The sequence below is a fragment of the Phodopus roborovskii genome, unplaced genomic scaffold, assembly GCF_943737965.1.
Source record: "Phodopus roborovskii unplaced genomic scaffold, PHOROB, whole genome shotgun sequence".
NCBI lineage: Eukaryota > Metazoa > Chordata > Mammalia > Rodentia > Cricetidae > Phodopus > Phodopus roborovskii.
Genome location: NW_026126470.1, coordinates 22,360,399 through 22,383,101, shown reverse-complemented (window position 1 = coordinate 22,383,101; position 22,703 = coordinate 22,360,399).

Here is a 22,703-nt window from a genome sequence, read left to right as displayed (position 1 = left end):
TACTCCTGTCCCCCCTCCCACCCTTCACCTCCCCCCCAGCCCACCCCTGTCTACTCCTCATGGGTAAAGCTTCCCATTAGGAGTTAGCATAGTCTGGCACAATAGGTTGGGGCAGGGCCAGATCTTTCTTCCATGCTTTAAGGCTGGAAAGCTGCCAGGGATGTTGATTTACAAGGGACTAAGGATATATACTCATTGAAAAGGGTAAAGTGGCCTTGACTCATAAGTGGTTATAGAAAATGTTGCCTAAGCAACTCAAAACCAACAAGCAAACAAAAGAGCCAATATGGCAAGGCTGACACCAACAGCACTTTCTTGGCAAATGTGGGGAGTAGTCATTGGGGTATTTATTTTGTCTTTATTACATGCATCAGGTTTAACATGTAATAAAGCCTGGAAAGTTTCCAAAGAGCTTCATTGTAGTGGAGAGAAGAGAGAGAAGCACACTATTTTAATGTTTAGTTGGAAAAATTACAATTTATTTCTCTTTCTGCTTTTCAAAAAGTATTAAATAAAGCCAAACAATTTCAGTGACTTGAACAAAAATAGTTTTTTTTCCCTATGCAATACCATAAGCAAAATATTGCTTTAGGATTTTATGACAGATGAAATTTAAGCAATTCCTTCAAGAAATAAAAGGACGTTTTATATTGTATTATCCTTACTAATTTTTGCTTACAAAAGTTAATTTTTGTAATTTTTGCTTGATAAGCAAATTGTTCAACACTGAATTATATCCTCAGCCATTGTATTTTGGAGACAATTTCTTACTGGGTAGAATAGACTGACCTTGAATTTGCCATGTATCCCCGTCTGGCCTAGAACTTGTTATCCTGGCCCAGCCGTCTGAATGATGAGTTACAGGTGCATGTCTCTACCTTTATCTTGGTGCTGTACTTTCTAAATCAGAATCCCGGTGTATATTGTCTTAGTTATGAGGATTAAAAATAATTCAAAGTACAGTTCAATTTGTATGATAATTGTCAGTGTGAGAATTTGAAAACGATTGGGTCTTTGTGAAAAAACGTTTTTTAATATAAAAATAATTAGCTGGGAATATCCCTCTTGTTATCTAAATCCCCAAATGGCCTGGGTAATTTCTCTTATTCTTCAGTAGCCCTGGCATTCTCTCTTTGAATGACATCAGTCTGGAAATACCCCATGGTTTTCTGAGTTATAAATGGGTCGCTGGCCCTAAATTCCTTAGTGCAGTATGATTCAAACTTTCACTTCTGTTTTTTTCAATACTATCAGTTTGAGAAAGTGAAACTGAAAACCAGTTCCAATGCTAACAGCTCATAATGCTAAGGAAAGAGTGGGTTTGACGGAATAACCTAGAAATATTCAAGGAGTGCTGATTGCCAACCAGGTGGTAGCCAGTTCTCAAGGAAAAAAGGTGTCATATGACAAATGACAGCTGCTGGAGGGTTCATTCTCATGCTGTGCTCTACAGCACTGGTGGAGACAGTGTATTGCATTTGTTTATTTTTATATATTAATCAATTCTTCATGACTTTAAATCACGTTTTTCTTGGTGTAGATAGGGTATACACTTCAGCTCTAGAATTTATTCTCTTAATCATTGCACTATGATAATTTAGAGAGAGGGAGAAGGAAAGGGAGGGAGGCAGGAAAAGGGGAAGAGAGGGAGTAAGGGAGAGAGACAGGAGGAAAGGAATAGATGTAGACAGGGAAAGAGGGAGTGAGGTAGGGAGGGGGAGGGGAGAGACTGAGCCTGTAGGTTGGAGAAGATGTGTTCAAATCGCAAGTTGCCTTCTGGCAAGTGTGGCACCTGCTCAGAGCTGTGTCATAGTGCCTCCCTTCCTGGTAACAGCAACATTTGACAACCAGTTGCTGGATAAATGAAAACAATCCGAGAAACAAATTCTTGTACCTAAGATGCTCTGTGGAAATCTACAGGGAAATTTTTTTCTTCTGAGATTTCAGCATTTTAGCAAGTGTGAAGAAGCAGGAATCTTATGAAATTCTCCTATGAGATCGTAAGGAAATGTCAGCATTATAAAATATGTGACTTGTGCCTAATGTTGTAGTAGTAGCATCTAGTCCTTTGATCAGACTTGTTGAGTGGGAATTTTAACAGGGTCTTAATAGAGTTTGACATCATTTAAGAAGGTTTTTGGTATTTAATCTTTCCATTAAGAAGAAAACCACCGTCTCATACTATCACCCATTGTTTCCACCAAAGAATTACATTTCTATGTCTTTTCCTATACATTTATTAGTTTCTTACCTCTACAGGTTCCCTCCCCAGATCAGAAAATTTTCTTTCTACCCTGCTTTGGATCTTGTTTGATGTTACCAGTTCTTCTAACTGAAGGTGTTTAAGAGAAAGCATCTAAGAGAAGATGTCATCTCTCAGTTATGTAAACTGGGTTGTGAGGGCCATCTGGCTGCAGCATATTATTACCCTGATGATCTCCAGGATTGATTTGGCCAATCTGGTTATCTAGAAGGATATCTTCTTCATCCCTTGAAGGTCCATGTTCAACCCTCCTGATGCACTGAGCTCAGCTAAATGACAACCCTCCCCCACATAGATGAGGACCAGTCCTGTCAAAGGTATAAGCATAATTGCATCCAACCCTTCCTACTAGAACCTCCAAACAAGCTCTCATTTGTATGAGATGAGCTTTGGAAACTTAGTTAATTGGTACATAATAATTGTACATATGTATGAGTCATAGTGATATATATATGTATATATTCAAAGTTATGATTAATATAGGGTAATTGACCTTAAAATGTTCCATTTTCTCATATTAAGGACATGCTAAATGTTCTCTACCAACCACTGACTATATAATTAACTCTTTCCCTACTGTGCTTTTTGATGTAAAATATTGTGCCAGTTCAGCCAGTCACTCGAGATCTATCCAAGGCTCAGAACACAGAAGGAACAGGATCTCCATGTGGTAAGCAAGAGAAATACCTGGTGGGTATGATGTGCACCATGTAAAGAAGGTTTAGTAGGAAATACGTTACTCTTAAAATTTGTCAAGTGTGACCCAAAAGACTATTTAAAGCCATGAGAGCCTGGGATAGTGAAATAGCTTGGGGAGAAAAGTTATTGCCACCAAGCCTGACAATCTGAGTTTGATACCTGGGAATCCCAGAATGGTATCAACTTACTTCTGAAAGATGCCCTCTGACTTCCATGTGGGCACCTTGGCATGGTCCTACTTATCCACAAATCCACACCACCACCCACCAATGTTAAATAAATAACAGATGTATTGAAAACAATTTAAAATGTCAAGTGTATTCTAATGTTGGCCACACCAATAACCTGAGGTAAACATACCACTTAAATGTGACTAGAGAACAAATGTTATTGAATAAAAGGTTAAATATACATCCCATTTGGTTGTTTCCCTGGAGAGCCATGACTTATACGTCAGGTGTCTTCTCATTATGGCATATTGCTAGAGAGTTCTACTTTTGCTAATGAATTAGTACTTGCTTTTGTTGCTGCTTGTGGATTGAATCTGTGGCTCTGTACACGATGGGTAAGCAAGCACTCTACCACTGAGCTACACTCCCAGCCCTGTATTAGTTCTCTGCTTTACTCATTAGTAGGAGAAAATGTTTTCAACTAAACTTGAGTGTTTGTGAATCAGGAAAAATGTGTTTCTTGATTTTTTTTTTCCTTAATGGAGATACATCCTCATCTCATTAACACTTGTCAAATTTACCCGAAGTAATGGAAAATTACAGTTGGAAATGAATTATAACATTTTCTCTGCTCTTGTGTCAGAGATGTCTGTGGCTCATCTTTCCTGGTTTGCTTCATTTCTGATGCTGCCTCATTTCCCATAATTTAACAATCCTCTTCCCTTGAGTATCCAAACTCCAGCCTTGGCTCATTTCCCTCCTGGGCCACCCACCACACTGACAATACCCCTACAATTTGCAGACCTCGACAAAATGTTTTAATGGTTGATTTATTGAAGGAAGATACAAATCACAAGTGGGTATAGCCACAAATGTAGCACAAGGCCATTGTTTCCACAAACATTTATTCTTTGTCTACCATTGTACCAAGCTGGGGAAACAAACATGAAACCAGTATCAACTCTTTGAAGAAAGATGCAGGAAAACACATATGAAGTCTCACAGTAGCTTTCCAAGATAGGTACTGTCATTCCTCTACTAGGCATGAAAAATCTAAGGCTCACAGTGGTCCTCCATGTAGGAGTGTGGACATTTCACCTAGAATCTACCAAGCCCAGTGAGAGGACGGAATTAGAACTCTGATTTGTATGTCTTCATACTTTCATCTTTCTACTTCACCTTGTTGCCGACCGATATGGTCCAGTGCCATGTCCTCTCAACATGTGTGACACACAATAGAAGCACACACAGTCTAAACAACACTAAAAAAATCAAAACTGTATTTAAAAACCTTGTTATAAAATAGAAAATTTCTCATTATTTGGCATTATATTGGTTATATGTAGCAACTGTGACAATATTAGTTATAATGACGTATTATTCAAGATTTATGTGAACATTGTTACTAAGTAGATTTTAGATTGAAAGGATAAATGCGGATGCAAACTTCAAACATTTGCAATCCAAAATTTACTAGTCAGATTTCCGTCTTTGTGACAAACTACTTAAAATAAATAACCGTAGGTTGTAGGGTTTATAGCTGGGTGTCTTCATCAGTGACCCCCCCTCCCAAGGCTCAGGAATTTGTGAGGAAGAGTTGCCAGAAGTGGTGAACGACTCCAAGAGAATAGTGTTCTCCAGACTCAGTACAACTGGTACATATATGAACTTACAGAGCTTGTGGCAGCATGCACAAGTCCCCCACACATCCAAGCCAGACAAGATCCCAGCTCTGAGACTGGAAAAGGGATACAAAGTCTTATCCCTAACTAAGAAGCCATTTGCAATTGATACCTGCTGGGAAAGAATACCAGGTTTCTCCAACAGTGGCTACTGAGTTTATCAACCATATTCCAGGCAAGGACTCATGCCCATTGAATAGTTTGGCAACAGACACTAGATAAGTTTTTGTGGGTACACTTTTGTTTTGGTATTATTAATACAATTTTAGTCTTACTGATTTTCTTTTTAGTTTTTAGGTTTTTTTTTTGAGGAGTAAGGATATAGGAAAGAATATGATCAACTTATATCATGTGAAAACATTTGTTTAAAAAGTAAAAAAATCAAAACGCATGACTTTAATGGAGCAAATGTTTATTTATTTTTGCTCATTATTTTAGACATATCAGTCCATAGTCATTTGGCTTCATGTTTTTGCTGGGCTATGTTGAGTCAATACATCATAGCAGGTAGACTGTAATGATATAAAACTGATCAATTTATAGAGTTAGAGAAGAAACAGGAGAGGGAAGTGTTGTCACTTAAGAAAAGCAGCTCAGGAGAGAAAGATCCCATGTGACAGTGTTCAAGCAGAGGGTTCTTTTTTTAATTAGGGAAAGGGATCATGAAAAGGGGAGGGGAAAACTGGCCTCCAGAGACAGGAGCAGCAGGAGAGAGGAAAGAGGAGGGAGGGGGACACAGGAGGTGAGCAGGGCCTCTTTAAAAGGGAGCATAGTGAGTGTGCACAGGTGGTGCTCTCAGTGGCTGCAGCTGAGGTCGCATCCTGTCAGAACTCCCATGGGCACGCCAACACAAATGCCTGAATACTAACAGGAAGGGGGAAGGAGGGAAGGAGGGAAGGAGAGAGAGGGAGAGAGGAGGAGGGAGGTCGCAAAAACATGCCCTTCCTAGCCTACTTTCTGAGCATCCCTTGCTAATTGCCCATTTAGTTGTGAATTAATCAGGGGATTCATCCAGTCACGAGGTTAGCAGCTAGACCCTTATGGTTTAATCCCCTAGCAAGACTGCACCACTGAGCACTGTCACATCAAAGGCCAAACTTTTAACACCTGAGCCTTTGGGACCCCCATACCCAAGCTGTTATACAGAGGCATCGAAGTAATTCATATAAATTTTCCTTTCCCAGAAAAGCTCAATCTGGGCTCTTATTCTACATGGATACTGAAAGACATCATCTCTGACTAAATTTTAAACCTTAGTTACAAAACCATAAAGCCAATTTACACCTTCGATCTCATCTCCTGTGAAAAGGCTTCAACTTGCAGGTGTATGAACAGACATTTAAAGGACACTTTTCTATTAAGTCATAGAAAATGCACTGGGGAATATTATTTATTTATTTATTTTTACAAGAAGCATCATTGTCCTTCACAAAGATGGAGCTGAGTTAAAGCAGCAAAGATCTGAAATCAGAAGAAAGATTGACTTTTCGTTATTTCTGAGCAGCGTTTCTGCTCTACATTCTAACATCGTCTAACATCTTGCATTTCCTTATCTATGGATAAAGAGAGCTGGGGTTGACCTACATTTTATTTTATAATGTCTTCTGGGGGTTCATTTAGAATAGTTATCTTCATCTTTCTTATTTGTTATCCTTAGTACCAGATGTCAGTAGGATCCGGAGTCATTTTGAAACTTGGCTAAGGGTAGAGGATGGGTGTAGAGATCAGATCAAGTCTGTACGGACACTGTCTGGCTTAGAGCCCCCAGGACAATATGTCAGAGTTTTAGAAGCAAAGGCTGTATTTGAAGGATTGAGATTCTTATCCTTGGAAAGTACCAAGTTGCATTTGAAAGGATATAGATTTTTTTTTCTTTCTGATTTCAGAGGCACAGAGCTTGGAATGAACTATTATGGGATAAAAGCACAAATCTTTATCAGGATGTGTGCTTCAGGGCTGACCTTGGGACTTTGTACAGCTTCCCGCTAGTGTCTGAAGTCACTTAGCACTTCCACTATCAGTAAAGGGCATTAGGATTTGGAAAGCTCGAGTGCCTCTCCATCTGTCTTCCTTTCTGTGATGTCATCAGACACCACCACCAAGGAGGGAGCAATGGTAGCTACTGCACATGCATTTTTAAAAGACTTGCTGCATGACAGGCAGTACACATTGGGCAAAATGGAGTGAAACTGTGCCATCTGACCAGATTTGAGGTAGTATGTCCACGCCTTACTGCATATTTTATTTTAATACAAAAATGTCCCAAATTGAAGGTGTCATTGAATATATTTTATAGATGGTAGAGGCTAGAGTTCAAAAGGATGATAAAGGTGATTAAAGGTATTCTCAGGGTTTTAAATCTACATTTATTTCATTCCAAATTTGGTGCTCTTGAGCAGTAATCTTTACCGTTTCCCTTTAAGGGGCTAAAATTCTAGTCACAGTGGTAAACTTACTTGTCACCATTAATAAGGTTGTGGTTAAGAGATAATAGACTTTGCCAGGCATTGGTGATGCACGCTTTTAATCCCAGCACTCAGGAGGCAGAAGTAGACGGAATTCTCTGTGTTCAAGGCGGGTCTGGTCTACAAGAGCTAGGTTCAGGACAGCCCTGGAGAAACCCTGTCTTGAAAATTCAGCAAACAAACAAACAAACAAACAAAAAGAGATCATAGACTCCAAGAAGGTATTTGGGGAGACACTCAAGCTAGACTGTGGGATAAGATATGGCATCTTGGAGAAGGTAACTGTGCTGTGTGAACAACAGTTAGTTAGTAGCCATAGGACATTAGCAAATGCTGGAAACAAAATGCTATTTTTGCGAAGTTGGGAACTGGAAACTGGGATCTTTTATGGCATCACTGCACAGCATCTTTCAAGCATGGGCGTTTCCTCAAAAATCAATGGGAAGACTTTGGGGATATCACTGGTGAGTAAAATGGACAAATGTGAATTTTTAGAAGTGAAAATATACTTGAATTGAGAGACACTGGGAGCAGAGAAACTGGACTTATTTTTATTTTCTTTCCTTTTTACTTCCTTCCTTCCTTCCTTCCTTCCTTCCTTCCTTCCTTCCTTTCTTTCTTGAGACAGAGTTTCTCTGTGAAACAGTCCTGGCTGTTCTGTAGACCAGGCTGGCCTTGAACTCACAGAGACCTGCCTCTTCATCCCAAGGGCTGGGATTAAAGCTGAAACTGGACTTTTCTGTTAAAAAAAAAAAGTGCTCTGTGAAAGATGCAACCTATCTCCCAGATAACACACATCAAGAGGGTGAAGAGGACAAAGGTGAGGAGTATTTGGAAGCAGAGTTTTACTGAGTCCATTGATGGACTTGAAAGTAAAGAAAAGATGAATAAAGAAAATAGTCAGCGGTACTTTTCTGTTTGGACAAGCATTCAGAACATGCTGGCGCGCATGTGTGGACACCCAGTGGGTGTAGACTTGCATAGATAAATAAGGTCAGGGGAAATACTCAGGAGATGCCTATCAGCAAAGAGGGTCATGTGGTCACTAGAGAGGATGGATTCCTTTAGGGACAGCATGAAGGGGATGAGCTGAGGAAGTCCCAGCATTTAGAGAATGTGTAGAAGGCTAAGCATCTGACAGAGAAAGCAAAGCTAGGAAGCAGAGAGGTAATTTTATTGTTTGTGTTTTCTTTTTTCCCCTTCCCCCAAGACTTCCCCCCCATTCCATCCTTCATCCACTCCTCAGGGAGAGGGAGGCCTCCCATGGGGGATCATCAAAGTCTGTCACATCATTTGGGGCAGGGCCTAGGCCCTCCCTGCTGTATCTAGGCTGAGAGAGTATCCCTCCATGGGGAATGGGTTCTCAAAGCTCATTTGTGCACTAGGGATAAATACTGGTTCCTCCGCCAGAGGCCCCATAGACAGCCCTGACCTCCTAACTGACACCCATGTTCAGGGAATCTGGGTTCTTTGCTGGTTTCCCAGCTATCAGTCTGGGGTCCTTGAGCTCCTCCTTGTTCAGGTCAGCTGTCTCTGTGGGTTTCCTAGCCTGGTCTTCACCCTTTTGCTTATCATTCCTCCCTCTCTACAGCTGGATTCCAGGAGTTCGGCTCAGTGTTCAGCTGTGGGTGTCTGCTTCTGCTTCCATCAGCTACTGGATAAGGGAGGTAATTCTAAATAGACTATAAGTCAGTAAAACACACGGAGATGAGAACTTCAGAGTGAGAAAACACCGAGTGACCATTGACTGGTCGTTCTCCTTTCCCACCTCTGCTCCTCAAGCTTTTCACTGGGTTTGGGCTCAGAGATAACTAAAAAAACAAGGAATGGTTTACACACCGCTCCAATATCCGCAAAAAAGGTGGCATGATGGAAGACCTGCTTTTATTGTTGTTCCTTGAAGTAATTTAATGAAATGAGTTGTAAACAACCATCCTCACCACACTCCTTGGCTGGAGTCCCAGTTACCTGCAATGAGCATCAGCCCTAAATCATAAAATGAGTCGTTTTAAAGACCTTTATTGTACCATACTTGTGAAATTGCCTTAATTTTTAATGTTTTTGAGACAAGGCCTCATATTACCCAGTCTGGACTAGAATTTTCTGTGTAGCTGAGGGTGACCTTGAACTCTCAATCATCCTGCCTCCATTTCCCAAGTGCTGAAGTTACAGGTGTATGCTGCCATGCTCAGTTTGGTTTTCTAGTGTTCCCAATTTATTACTATGTATAATTTCAAAGCTAAAATTTATCTTAGATATATGTGGACAGGAGAACAGATGGCTTATGTAGGGTTTGTAGTATTTACACTTTGACTGTCACTGGAAGCTACAGTGTTATTTCTGTTTTGTACTCTACCCAAGGGAATCATGAATGTCTCCCATTGGAAAAGCCAATTTAACAGTTCAAACAACGTTGCAGGGGATAAAAGAACCCTTATATACTGTTTATGGGAATTCAGATTAGTATAGCCACTTGGAAATCAGTATGGGTGTTTCTTAAAAATCTTAGCAAAGAAAATGATCCACTTTTTTTCTCTCCTGGGCACATACCTGAGCAATTGAGATCAGCACATACTAGAGATAACCTGTTTCTCCATGATTGTTGTGGCATCATTTGCAATATTCAAATTATGGCATCTACTTAGGGCAACAGATGAGTGGATAAATAAAATGTGGCATATATATGTAATGGGGTGATAGAGGATACATAGAGTGAATGTGACCAAAGTATGCCATTTGTGTGTGAAATACCACAGTGAAACACCATTTTAAGTCCTTGAAAGTCAGAGTTATATTTCTTACCTTGAACAAGAGTTATGTGAAATAGGAATTTTCATTGGTTAAGTTTAAGTGTTGGGACACAGCCTCGCATCTTCTAGGTGGTCTTGGTAATTTGCTGAATTTCTTTTGGTTTTACTTTTCTCATCATTGAAGTGGGGTAGAGAAAATCCACCTTGTAAGAGCTATATAACAATAGGGGGCGCTGTGCATGGAGCATGTAGACGAGTTCTTTGTACAAAATCTTGTTTTCAGTAAGTGCTAACTGCCATTATTTCTATTGAATTCTCCAAAACTAACACTTCCTAGCATCGAATCATCCTTGGCTGTGGTTTTCAAACATTGCTTCCACATTACTGAACCCTACCTTTTGGGGGGTTCACAATCCTTCCCTTCTGACCTTTCCTAACATTAATCGTACACAAAGGTCTCTGGAACAATCCTGCCTTTCTTCTTTGGTTGCTTATGCGTGTTTGAACAAACCTGAAACCATTTCCTCCCATCGTATGACTACATCTTTTTACAATTCTCATAGTCATGTTTTCATTTCTTCACCATGCGTTCTGTTTGTAAACTTTGAAATTAAATCATCCTCATGAAACTTAGGCTTCTGAAGTGGATCATCAGTGATTTAGTGACATGTTTCCAGTAAAATCCGTGGCCTTTCAGAAGCCTCCTTTTATTGGGCTCTTCAGCCCATAAGATCTTGCCGAAACCCGTTTGGAAATCTGGTGTCTTTTCTGGAGCACCACAGCGTCTTCAAGTCTCGTCACCACTGGTCCCTTGTTCTCTCCCCCCGTTCTGGTCATCGGGGCTTCTCAAGAGTTAGTCTTTCATTTGTCTTCTCCTTTTTGTAGAACATTAACTTCTTAGCGGAGTTTTTCTACTTAATGTTTCCACCGTGAAAGGTATCAATGAAAGGTATCAATCAACATCCTCTCTGCGGGTTTTAAACATGTACCCACTTATTTGTTTGCACTGTATATGCTCTGGAGTCCTAGGATTCTGCAACCAGGCCCATCAGTCTTGAGCTTTACTCCTTTTTGCCATCAATAATGCCCCCTTTTCCTTTCTTTTGGGTTGAAGCATCCAAATTAGCAACTTCCTTAGACCACATGAAAATACTGTCCTTCTATAGGAGCTACTTTGAAGACAGTACCTAGATTCACTTTATTTTATTTTATTTTATTTTGTATGAAACTCAAATATGTCGTAACTGAAGACAATGTCCACTTCCTAAAACTATCAGGGTTGTAGAAGAAAGATGAAGGGTAAACATCAGAGTAGAAATTGTGTGTTTTGGACCCTGGAGTGGTGTAATACTGGGGAATTAATGTTGGCAGGTTAAGTTTATTTAATAATATTAATAAGACAATTAGAATTTGAGATTTAAGTGCATTAAACATTAAGAGTCATATAAAACAGAATAAGTAAATATTTTTCTTCTCTTGTGTTAATTATTTAGCACTTGAACTTAATCTTATTTAATATATTTCTTCATAACTTTGGTTAAGAAATGAATGGGAAATATTTTTGTGGAACTATTAAATGGGATGTTTGGCAAATATTTTGTGACTCAGCTTGAAGAACCTTATTCAGAATATAATTATTCTCATTAAAATCTATGACAATCATATTTGTGCAATTAACTAGAAAACAATCCTTGGTTGTTGAATTCTGAAGAAATATTTGGTTTTGCGTGGTATTGAGCAAAGTTTTCTTAAGCTTTCATATTGGTTTTTTTTTAATTTAAAAAGATTTAAACTAACTCATAGATCAATGTTAGATTCAATTAAAAACAAGAAATTGTCCTGATATAGATCTATTTGGAGAGAAACATTTATTTATTTATTTATTTATTTTTGTTTTTTTGAGACAGGTTTTCTCTGTATTGCTTTGGAGCCTGTCCTTGAACTAGCTCTGTAGACCACCAGCCTGGCCTCAAACTCACAGAGTTCTGTCTGCCTCTGCTTCCCAAATGCTATTACTAAAGGTGTGCACCACCAACGCCTGGCTCAATTATTTATTTTTTTAATTAGGAAGGAACATCTAATATATTTGAACAGAAGGAACCCATATCTCTGCCTATGTGCAGCCTGGTCTCAGAATGAGCAGTGGTTTGTTTGTGAACTATCTCATTAGGAACTAACTAAGATTCTATTCTGGTTGGCTGGGGTCATGGGGAAGGGGGGAACTTCTGAGGCCACCTTATCCTATGTGGGGCTCTGTGTCAGGGTGTTGAAGAGCCAACTGAAATTCTTGAAAGTACCTATGTTCCTGCAGTGTTCTGAAAATGACTTTTAGTTTTACAGTTCAATTTCTTTGCTATAAATCAAAGCAGGGTTTTAATAAAATATATAAAAATGTTTAATAATAAAGAAGTTTCAAGTGGAAAAAAAGAAAAATTAAAAACTAATGGGAGCTTTCAGGAATTTTAGATGAGAGCTAGATGTGGCTGAGTTGCAGCTGAGGTGAATTGGTGGCATCTATATCTTTGCCTCAGTCTACCTAAAACCATGTAACTAAGAGGGCATATTTCCATCCTTGGCATAAGCTTTTATTTGATGTGTTCTCACAGAGATTTCCTTTATTCTATCAAGCAATACACATTAACTATCAACAGTGTCAAAGGTTGTTGAATGGTCACCAATAATGTGTGTGATGAATATAGTGTCTACCTTTATTAAGTTACTGTCATTTACAATTTATCCTAAGATGGGGGTTGTCTTTAGGAAATTTGAGGTGAGGCTTTTTATGATTCTGGGGATTATTGATCTATGGATATTGTAGTATATGGAGATATTATTTCTGGTTTCTTTAATTTAGTTTTATTATTATTATTTTTACTTCTGGCTTCTTAAGTCACTGTGTATTCTCTGTCACCACTTCTCTGTGCAGGAAACATCAAGCAAAAAGGAATTCAGGGTACCATGTTAGAAACAGGAAGTCTGACACTGAGTTTAAATAGCTCAGGTTTTCCTTGAGGAGGGAAGTTGGTCACTGTTGAGTTTCCAGGGTGTGAATGTGAGGGCTGCTCAGTGGGCAAGGACATAGTGTGATGTGCGATGTCTGTTTAGACAGTAGCTGAGGCTCAAAGGAAAGCAAGCAGAGATCCTTTTTAACAGTTTTCCTGTTTTAATGGATCCCAAGGGCTTGTCCCTTTCAATTAGTAGACTAATCTTTATAGAAATGGTTTTTATAGGCAGGTCTATTATTTTCAAGCACTATTTCCCCCAGCATTTTGTGTTTTGTTTTTAAAATTTCTCTTGCTCTTTTTTTGTTTTGTTTTAAAAAGATTGCATTCTGTGTATTTTTAAGAGTCCCTCGCCCTCTTTTTCTCTCTCTCTGCCCACTCTCTTCTTTAGATGTCAAGCCTATTCTTGTTTTCTTTTGTAAGTTATAAATTTAAGTGGTTTATAAAAAAAGCCCCCAAATAAACAGCACAATGCTGTCTCCTTTTATAATTAGTCATGAAAATCTCTCTCTCTCTCTCTCTCTCTCTCTCTCTCTCTCTCTCTCTCTCTCTTTGTGTGTGTGCTGGACAGAAACTGGACAGAAATCAACCTTAGTTGTTCATCGGGTGCCGTCTACCTTGTAAGTTTTGGGACAGGATGTCTTAGTGGTGTGACACTGGCTAGGCCTCAGGTCTCTGCTGTCACTGTCTCCCCAGTGTTGGGAATGCAGCATGTCTCAGAATACCAGCTTTGTTGTATGTGAGCTCTAGGAATTGAACTCTGGCCATTGAGCTTGTAGGACAAGCACTTGATTGACTGAGATACCTCCCCAACACTGGCAGGGAATTTCTTAGGAAGCAGGAAGTCTAAGCATCACTTATGTAAGAGGTGGCCTTTTAGAGCGGTCCCCTGGGTACATCAATGCTTGTAGCTTTCCCTGACCCAAAATGTGTTACTGTCAGAGGGGAATTTCCTTATCTCACCCTTCTACTGACTTTGTAATACCTCTATTACAGAAGAACAGAGAAGTCATGAAAAAATAATCGGTTCATTCTGACAGTGGCATGCTACTTATGACATTGACACGCAAGAAGTCTGTTACCTCAGGAACAAATTTGAAATGATTCTGTGGAAGAAACAATTTTGTGTTAAGTTTATAGAAATCCCTACACTTTCCCTGCATATTCAGTGTAATTGAGGAGAAAGGCTACAGATGAGATTGATTTACAGCTCCTCCTTCATATATGCAGGGTCGAGGTGAAACAGAGAAGCTAATGGCAGAAGACCCACACATTTAGGTTTTCTTAATGGCTTTCTAAAAATGTCTACTCTGGATAGTCATCTAGAAATGTTCTTAACATTTCCATTGGTTTTCTTGCGTTGAAACAGATGTCATACTCTTTTTCTAAAAAGTGAAAAAGGGAAGTGACTGAAAACAAATGTTCCATGGTTCATTGGTGATGGGACTCCAAAGAAGAAAGTATGTGGTATTCTGTCTGGGAGAGAAACACAGACAGAGACAGACAGACACAGAGATGGGGGGTGTTGAGCGAGAAGAAGAGGGGGAGAGAGGAAGGAAAGGGGGAGAGACAAGCATGAGGGTGTTTGGTGTAAACTTAAAACATAAAATGCAGCCACAATCATGTTTTAAAAAAAGACAAAAAAAGAAAAGAGGCTGCAAGTGATTGCTCCTGAAAAAGGAATTCATAGGACGGGATTTTTGTCCCACGAATTTAAACATTCTATGGTTACATATTTATTTATTTATTTATTTATTTATTTATTTGTTTGTTTGTTTATTTATTTCACATCCCAGCTCCAGTTTCCCCTCCCTTCTCTCTTCCCAGGCCCCCTCCCCAACGCCCCTTCTTTTCTCTCCTCTCAAGAGCAGCAAGCACTCTTACTCACTGACCTGTCCCTCCTATCCCCTATTGTTAAATTTTTGTCTCTCCTTTCCTCAAAGGTTATAGGGTCTGATCACAATCTTTTTGTCCAGTCAGCCTTTCGTTTAAGTTGGATATAGGTGTTTTTTTCCCCTTTAGTTAATAATGAAGATTATCATACTGTTGTTAAAAAAGGATTCCAAAAAACTAATGTAACACTTATAATAATTTTAGACCCTTGACTTAGATCAGAATAATTTTCTAAAAATATTTAATGTAGTTTAACACAATTCAAATATTTTCTCATAAAACTATAAAAAACAGGATAGTAAAGGACCAGTGCTGGGATAAAGCCAAATTTAAGTCAATTTCCTTTATAATGAAATTTATATTAATATACTAACTTTTTTTATAGGAAACAACAAATCTCTTTGCATTTAAAAATTGAATTTATTTTTTAGATTTCTTGTAAATGGGGTATTAGTATATTAGTGGGGTACCCTGTGAAACTTTGGTACATGTATTCATTGTGTAGTAGGATTAAACATATCTCTTTAAGGATTTCTCATTTCTAGGCTGAGGGAGTATCCCTCTATGTGGAATGGGCCCCCAAAGTCTCCAAGTGATATGATAGACTTTGAAGACTCCCCATGGAAGGCCTCACCTTTCCTGGGGAGCAGGGGGGATAGGTGGGGGGAACAGGGGAGGATGGGAGGGTGCAGGAACTGGGATTGATATGTAAAACAAGCTTGTTTCTAATTTAAATAAAAATTACACACACATACATACATATATAAAGACTTCTCATTTCTTTGTCGTGAACGCATTACGACTCCTCCCTTCTAGGAATTTCAGAGATAGTATTTGTTCTACTGGGTAATAGCATACAAACATCTTACTGCCACCACATGGTGGCTCCATACTCATGGAAGAGCCTTCTGTTGCTCTCCTTGCCTGCTCTCCCAGCCATTGGGAATCAACATTTTTAGATTTCCTATATAATTTAACTTTTTCAGAACTTGTCTCTTTGTGCCTTATTTTACTAAAAATAATCACCTCTGCTTTCACTATGCTGATTCAAACCTCAGGGTTTTATTGCTTTTATGACTAAATACCTTTCTATTGTGTATAGGGGCAGACCTTCATTATCATGAGTATTTCTGTCCATTTGTTGGCTACTGTGAGTAGTGCTGTAGTAGACAAGGATATATAGATATCACACACACACATTGATTACATTTTCTTCTAATGTACACCCAGGGCCTGGAATATGGGATCATTTTCATTGTGATTTGAATATGAAATGTCCCAGGATCACATGTTTCAGCAGTCTCCAGCTGGTGGTACAGTTTGGGACGGTTTGGATTCTTTAGAAGGCAAAGCCTTAGTAGAGTATGTTCTGGGGTGGGCTTTCAGACTTTGTAACCTGGACCCACTTTTAGCTCTCTTCCTGCTTCTAGGCTGTAGATGCAATGGGGGTTAGCCTCATGGTCTTACTGTGTTACCTTCTCAGCCATGATAGACTGGGTAGCCCCTCTGGAACTGTGGACCAAAATAATCCTTTCTCCATTAAGTCACCTTTGTCAGAGTATTTTATCACAGCAGCAGAAAAGTAACAGACAATATGGTAATTTTTATCTTGAACTGACAAAAGTCTGTATTGTTTTTCATGCCGACTGTCCTAACATACATTACTATCAACACTGTGCTTAAGCTTCCTTTTCTCCGCATCTTACCACCTCTTGCTATCCTTTTTTCTTTTCTTTTTCTCTAGTGTCATGAGAGGGCAGTGCTCTACCGGTGAACATTGTTGAATAGACTGCTTTTTTTTTTTTTTTTTTTTTTTTTTTTTTGTAGTCTGTTCTGATCTTTTCTATTTTTCTGCTTCAAGTGAAGTTTCTTGTTACTTTTGCAATCTACATGAACCTTTATTTCAAATTCCTTGAACAAGAGAATAAGAACCTGGAACACCTAGTGAACACCAAAGGAAGGTAATAATTCAAGTTATATAATAATTCCCACATAAAAATTAAACTTCCACAAAGTCTGCAAAATGAAGAAAAAGTGTAAGATATCTTAATTTGTGTACATAGCCATTGTTAACTGAGAGTAAAAAGTTGCTGTGCTAATAGACGGGCTGGGTTCAGCTGATAGCCAGTGCCTGTGAGTCATGATCAAGAAGCCCTGGTTCAATGGACATGCCCATAACTCATCCCCTCCCCCAGTTCACTTACAAACAGTAGAATACATGTGGTTAAAGTGAGCCTTGGAGGCCATCTCTTATGTCTGCCTAATTTTGGATAATTAAGTTTGCAATGGGTAAACTCGTATGTTATGGATATCAAAAATGTTCCAATAGCCACTAAGAATGTACACCTAGCATCCTTGTTACCTAGGTGTATATTATTAATGGCTCACCCAGAAATGCTAGATAACAAGGAGGGCCCAAGGTGGGAGGAACACATAGATCTCCCTGGGAAGGAGAAATACAAGAGATCTCCTGGGTGGACTGGGGTTGATGGCGATGGGAACTTGAAGGATAAGGTTTTGGGGGTAGATGGAAGAGTAGAGTCCTGAAAGAGATGAATGGAAAGGGGGGGCTTTTTGGGGTCAGGTAGAAACCTGATGCAAGGGAAACTCCCACAAATCTACAAGAATGACCCCAGCTAAAACTAGCAATAGTAGAGAGGCTGTCTGAACTGGCCATCTCCTGTGATCAGACTGGTAACTACCCCAATTGTTATTAGACAGACTTCATCCAGTAACCGATGGAAACAAACCCACAGCCAAACATTAGGCCAAACTTGGGGAATCTTGCGAAGAGAGGGAGGATGGATTGTAGGAGCTAGAGGGTTCAAGGACATCACAAGAAAACTTACATATAAACCTTCTAAGGCTCATAGGAACTCATAGTCTACACCAACATGGAGCCTACATGTGATAGACCTAGACCCTCTACATATATATGACAGTTGTGTAGCTTGGTCTATTTATGGAACTCCTAACAAATGGAAACAGTGGTTGTCACTAACACTTTGTCTGGCTCTAGGGAACCTATTCCTCATACTGGATTGCCTAGCTTATTTTAATACAAGTGGAGATGTTTACTATTACCACAGCTTTCTTTGTTAATACATGGGAAGCCTGCCCCTTTATGAACAGAAAAAGAGGAGTAGATTGTGGTGGGGGAGGGTTGCAGAGGAGAGGAGGAGAGAATGGGAGGAGAGGAGGGAGGGGAGACTGTGGTTGGGATGTTAAATAAATAAATAGATAAATAAAGTTAAATAAAAAACAAGCTATTAAAAAGAGGATGCATACCTTTTTGGTTCTGAAAATAGAAATACAATGAACAATTTTGCTGCAATGTTAATTCCTTACTGCTTCAGAGTAGGGTAATAAACATGCCAGGGATGCTATGTTTGACAGCATACCTGCCTTACGTGGCATTACCTGAAGGATTTCTTTTCTGCCTGTTAAATACCCTTATTATCCTTTGCATATGATAGAATTGACACCCATTCATTGTTTAAATAATTAATCAAAAATTAAGAACCTTCTGTATTCGTACAGACAGTGGAGAAGTACAATGGACAGAATAGCCTGATTTCTCTAGATGAAGCACGAAGTATTACCATGCAGGAAAATTGTTATGAAGAAGACAGACGTGGCGGTGTCCAGCTGTAGCCACTGCTCTTGGGAGTCTGTGGCAGGAGTAGAGTGAGCTTGAGGTGACCTGGTCTGCAAAGTGAGACGCTGTCTCATACAGTTTTATGGAAAAGGGAAAGTGCTCTTCAGGTGCAAAATTAGAATGAGCATTTCAGTCAGACAGGAAGAAGAAGTTCAAAGGATAGATCATATGGCATACTTAATAGAAATGTAGGGCTAGGGGTGTGGCTCACCAGTAGAGCAAGTGACTAATTGTACTGGCAGTTGTGGACTTATCTCCAGTAATATCAGTAAAAACATGCTACTGTATACATGAAAACCACCAAGAGTAGGCTTCAACTGTTGTCACCACAAAATGTGTGGTGTAATTTATTAATTAGCTCAATGTAGATACTTCTCCAGGAGTACACATATATTGTCATGTCACAATGAATATAATTCTTTTTCAACTAACAACAAATCTAGAGAGAAAATTGAGTAGAATAGCACACAGTGTGGTAGTGTTGCCGTCTTGTGCTATTATAGCATGGTGCCTGATATTGGGTAATATATAAGCAAAAGAGGGTTTGAGCTCACAATTCTGATAGCTGGAAAGTCCAAATAGCTTTGCTGTTGTCTGGTGGCATCACACCAGCAGCACACTGGAGTCACATGGCAAGACAAAAAGCCAGAGAAAATGAGTCAAGAAATCTGAACTCACTGTAAAAATGTATTCTCATGGGATCTAACGCATTTCTAGAAGATCTGATGTACTTTCAAGAGACAACATTGATTCATTCACATTGATGGAATTCCCATAACTTAATTACACTGACTAGGCCCACCTCTCAGAATCACTGTTTCTGATTCTGGTTGTCATGTGACCATGAACTTCAAGCTCTTATGCCCTTGACTTCCTCCCCATGGTGGACTGCACCCTTGGACTGTGTCATGTATTTTATCACAGCCACAGGAAAAAGAAACTAAAAGAGCTTTCCATTTTACTTTTTGAGTCAGGGTATCTTTCTGAACCTGAAACTTGCTGACTGGCTAGAGCAGCTGGCTATTAGGCTCTAGAGCTCTTCCTGCCTCTGCTATCCCTCTGCTGGTATTACATATGTGCACCATTGCACCCACTTAAAATGTGTTTAGCATTGAACACAGGTCGTTAGGCTTATGCGGCAAATGCTGGTATCCATACCATCTTCCCATCACTTAAAAAAATGTTCTACAAACCAATATGACTCTGAAGAAGACTTCGCAAATCAAGGTCACTCTCCACAGGTTGGACTAAAAGACCTCTTCCAGTTTCTTATTCCCATGTATGAACTTTCTTTTCCTTGAGTTCACAAAATTATTAAAAGTTCTATGCCATGTGTCTGTTTTCCCATCCCTCTTAAGGGCAGTGATAGACAAAAATCTACCTGTAAATCGTGACCTGTTAAGGGTTGAATTCTTAGAGATGCCAAGATGAAGGGGAAAGAGCCAGTCTTCGGAGGATCGAGAAGACTGCATGGTGCTCCTAGAACAGCACTAGCTTTTGGGGAATGTAACGGAGAACATCATATGAGTGCCAGATTGGACATTGTGCTGGACAGATGACGTCTGTTCTTGACCCTCTTCCTCTCCGCATACCTCTAATTTCAGCCATTGTGTTGGTGGACTTTCCCTCACGTTTTGCTGATGGTGTCCCATTTTTCTCAGAGTTTAGGGCAGAATAGATGCAGGGCAACACTTTTCTAAGGATACTGGGACGGTCTCTTAGAAATATCTCAGATTTGTGTCTTTTGAGGGGGTGGTTGGTTGAGGTAACCAGTTTACTCCTGAGAGGCCACAGCAGAATCAAGTGTCCATTTATGATAAAAACTTGTGTGTGTACTTTCCTCCTTCTCCCTCTTTCAATTCCTCATTCTTGCTTCCCGAGCTCTTAGTCCAAATCACCACCCAAACTCACATGCCATGTCAAGCTCTGCTGTCAGGGAGACACAAGCCAGGACAACAGTGTCAGTGGCAGAGGCCTTGAGTAGATGGTCAATGTGGCTCCAGGAAGTTCACTTATCACTCATCCAGTATGACTCCCTCACAGATTTCATGCAACTCCCTTGTCAATGCTTAGTTCAAGCCAAGAATATTTGTTTGTTTGTTCGTGTGTGGTCTTAGAATATTTTTCCTCTATTTGCTTTGCAAGATTTATATAATTTTGATTTTGGTTTCACTTTGGTCTCACCTATCTTCAGAGAACCCTGGGCAGGAAATAAGCACAAACTCATGCTATATCCCCAAGCATAAGAGCACCCAGATCTTCTTGGAAACATTTTCAGTTTTGAATGGTAGTTACTTTAAATTGTAACATTTTAAGAATTCTCAAGAGGAAGACGTGTGATCTGAGTGTTTCCAAGTCCTCAGTTACCCAAGTCTTTCAAATAAAAAAAGAGTCAGTCTATGATCTCCCTTCACAAATTAAATACCCTGAGTTTATTATATATATATATATATATATATATATATATATATATATATATTTTAAATTGATTCCGTGAGAATTTATACAATGGATCTTGAGCACACTCATGCCCATTCCTACCCCAACTCACTTAACATCCAATCTCTCTTTCCTGCTCCCCCACTTTGTGTTCTTTCTCTGTCTGTCTGTCTATCTGTCTGTTTCTCGCTCTTATAGAGGCTACTTTTCAGCTGATACCCTGGATCCTGTGGCTCCTTCCCCTTCTGTAATGTCCCTTGAGACTTAAGTGTAGGGACTGCGTCGTAAAATCATTATCAGGATGGGTACCAGAAAGTTAATTAATCTCAGTACTTTGACCGTTTGTAGATTTCCATGATGATTGCCATCAGCTTCTAACCAAATCTTCTCTGACGAAGGGTGAGAGCTGAAGTTATATGTGTACATAAAGATAAGCATGTAAAATGCTCCTAGAAATTACACTGGTTAAAAAGGTCCAGATTTGGGTTGTGAAGGGGAATGCGTTTAGGGCTGTGCCTTATAAAGCTTCCTAGAATCTGTTCTCTCGCTCCATTTCCTTAGATCTTAAGCTCGCATCTCCTAGTACCTGTCCACACTTGTTCACCCAAATCTAGATGTCAGACCCGTTCATATCATCTGCACTGGCTCAGAAGTGTTATGAGATCTGACTTTATCTAAAGACTCAGTGGCAGTAGAAAGGAGTGATAACACTGTTATGTGCAGCTTCCTGCCAGCCTGGTCCCAGGGCCGTCAGTCCCAAAATAACACACAGAGACTCTCTATTAGTTATAAAGCTGTTGGCCAATGACTAGAGCTTCTTATTGGCTAGCTCTGTCCTAGCTATTAACTCAGTTCTATCAATCTAAGTGTTTCCACGTGATCTTACTGGAGAAAGGGTCCAGACCTCTTCACTCATGTCCTATATCTTGACTCCTCTCTACTATATCTTCCAGAATCCTCCTTGTCTCCTAGTCCTACCTATCTTACTTTCCTATTGGCCAACATGGCTTCATTCATTAACCAATAAGAGAAACATATTTACAGAATGACATCTCCCATCATAACACAAATCAAGAAGTAGTCTAATATAAAATTAAATGATTTACAGCCATTGTTTTCTTCATGGACTCATAGCTTTCCTTACATATTTTTTTTCATGCTCTACCATTATTGTTTCTTTATCCTCTTTTTTCTCAAATCATTAAATTTACTCTCTTATATTCAAACCTTACATATATTATGGCATGTGGAACATAATGGTAATATGCTAAATTAAGTAGTTTAGTTTCCTTTATTTTCAGGCATTTAAGACTACCCCAAATGCTGCCTTCAACCATAAAAGTGTCAGTGGTATGTCCTCACTAATGAACTGTCAGTTTGCAATGTGCAATTAATGAGTGGGGAATTAGAAGAAACTTTGACATCACAGCCCTCTTTAGCTGTTTAAAGACAAAACACTTAAGAGATTTTATGATTGAAATATTACTCAATATTATTTTTTCCCCTAGGTGCCTTTGATAGAAAAAGCAGCCCTTAGGAGACTGCTTTACACCTTCTTGGAATGTAAAATCCCAAAGTTACAAATGTTCCACTGACCTCATCTCCTCATGAGCTAAAATCCAAGGGCCCCTATCTGGGGTGTGGTCCCATCAGTGAACCCACTCTATTTCTTTCTTGCATTT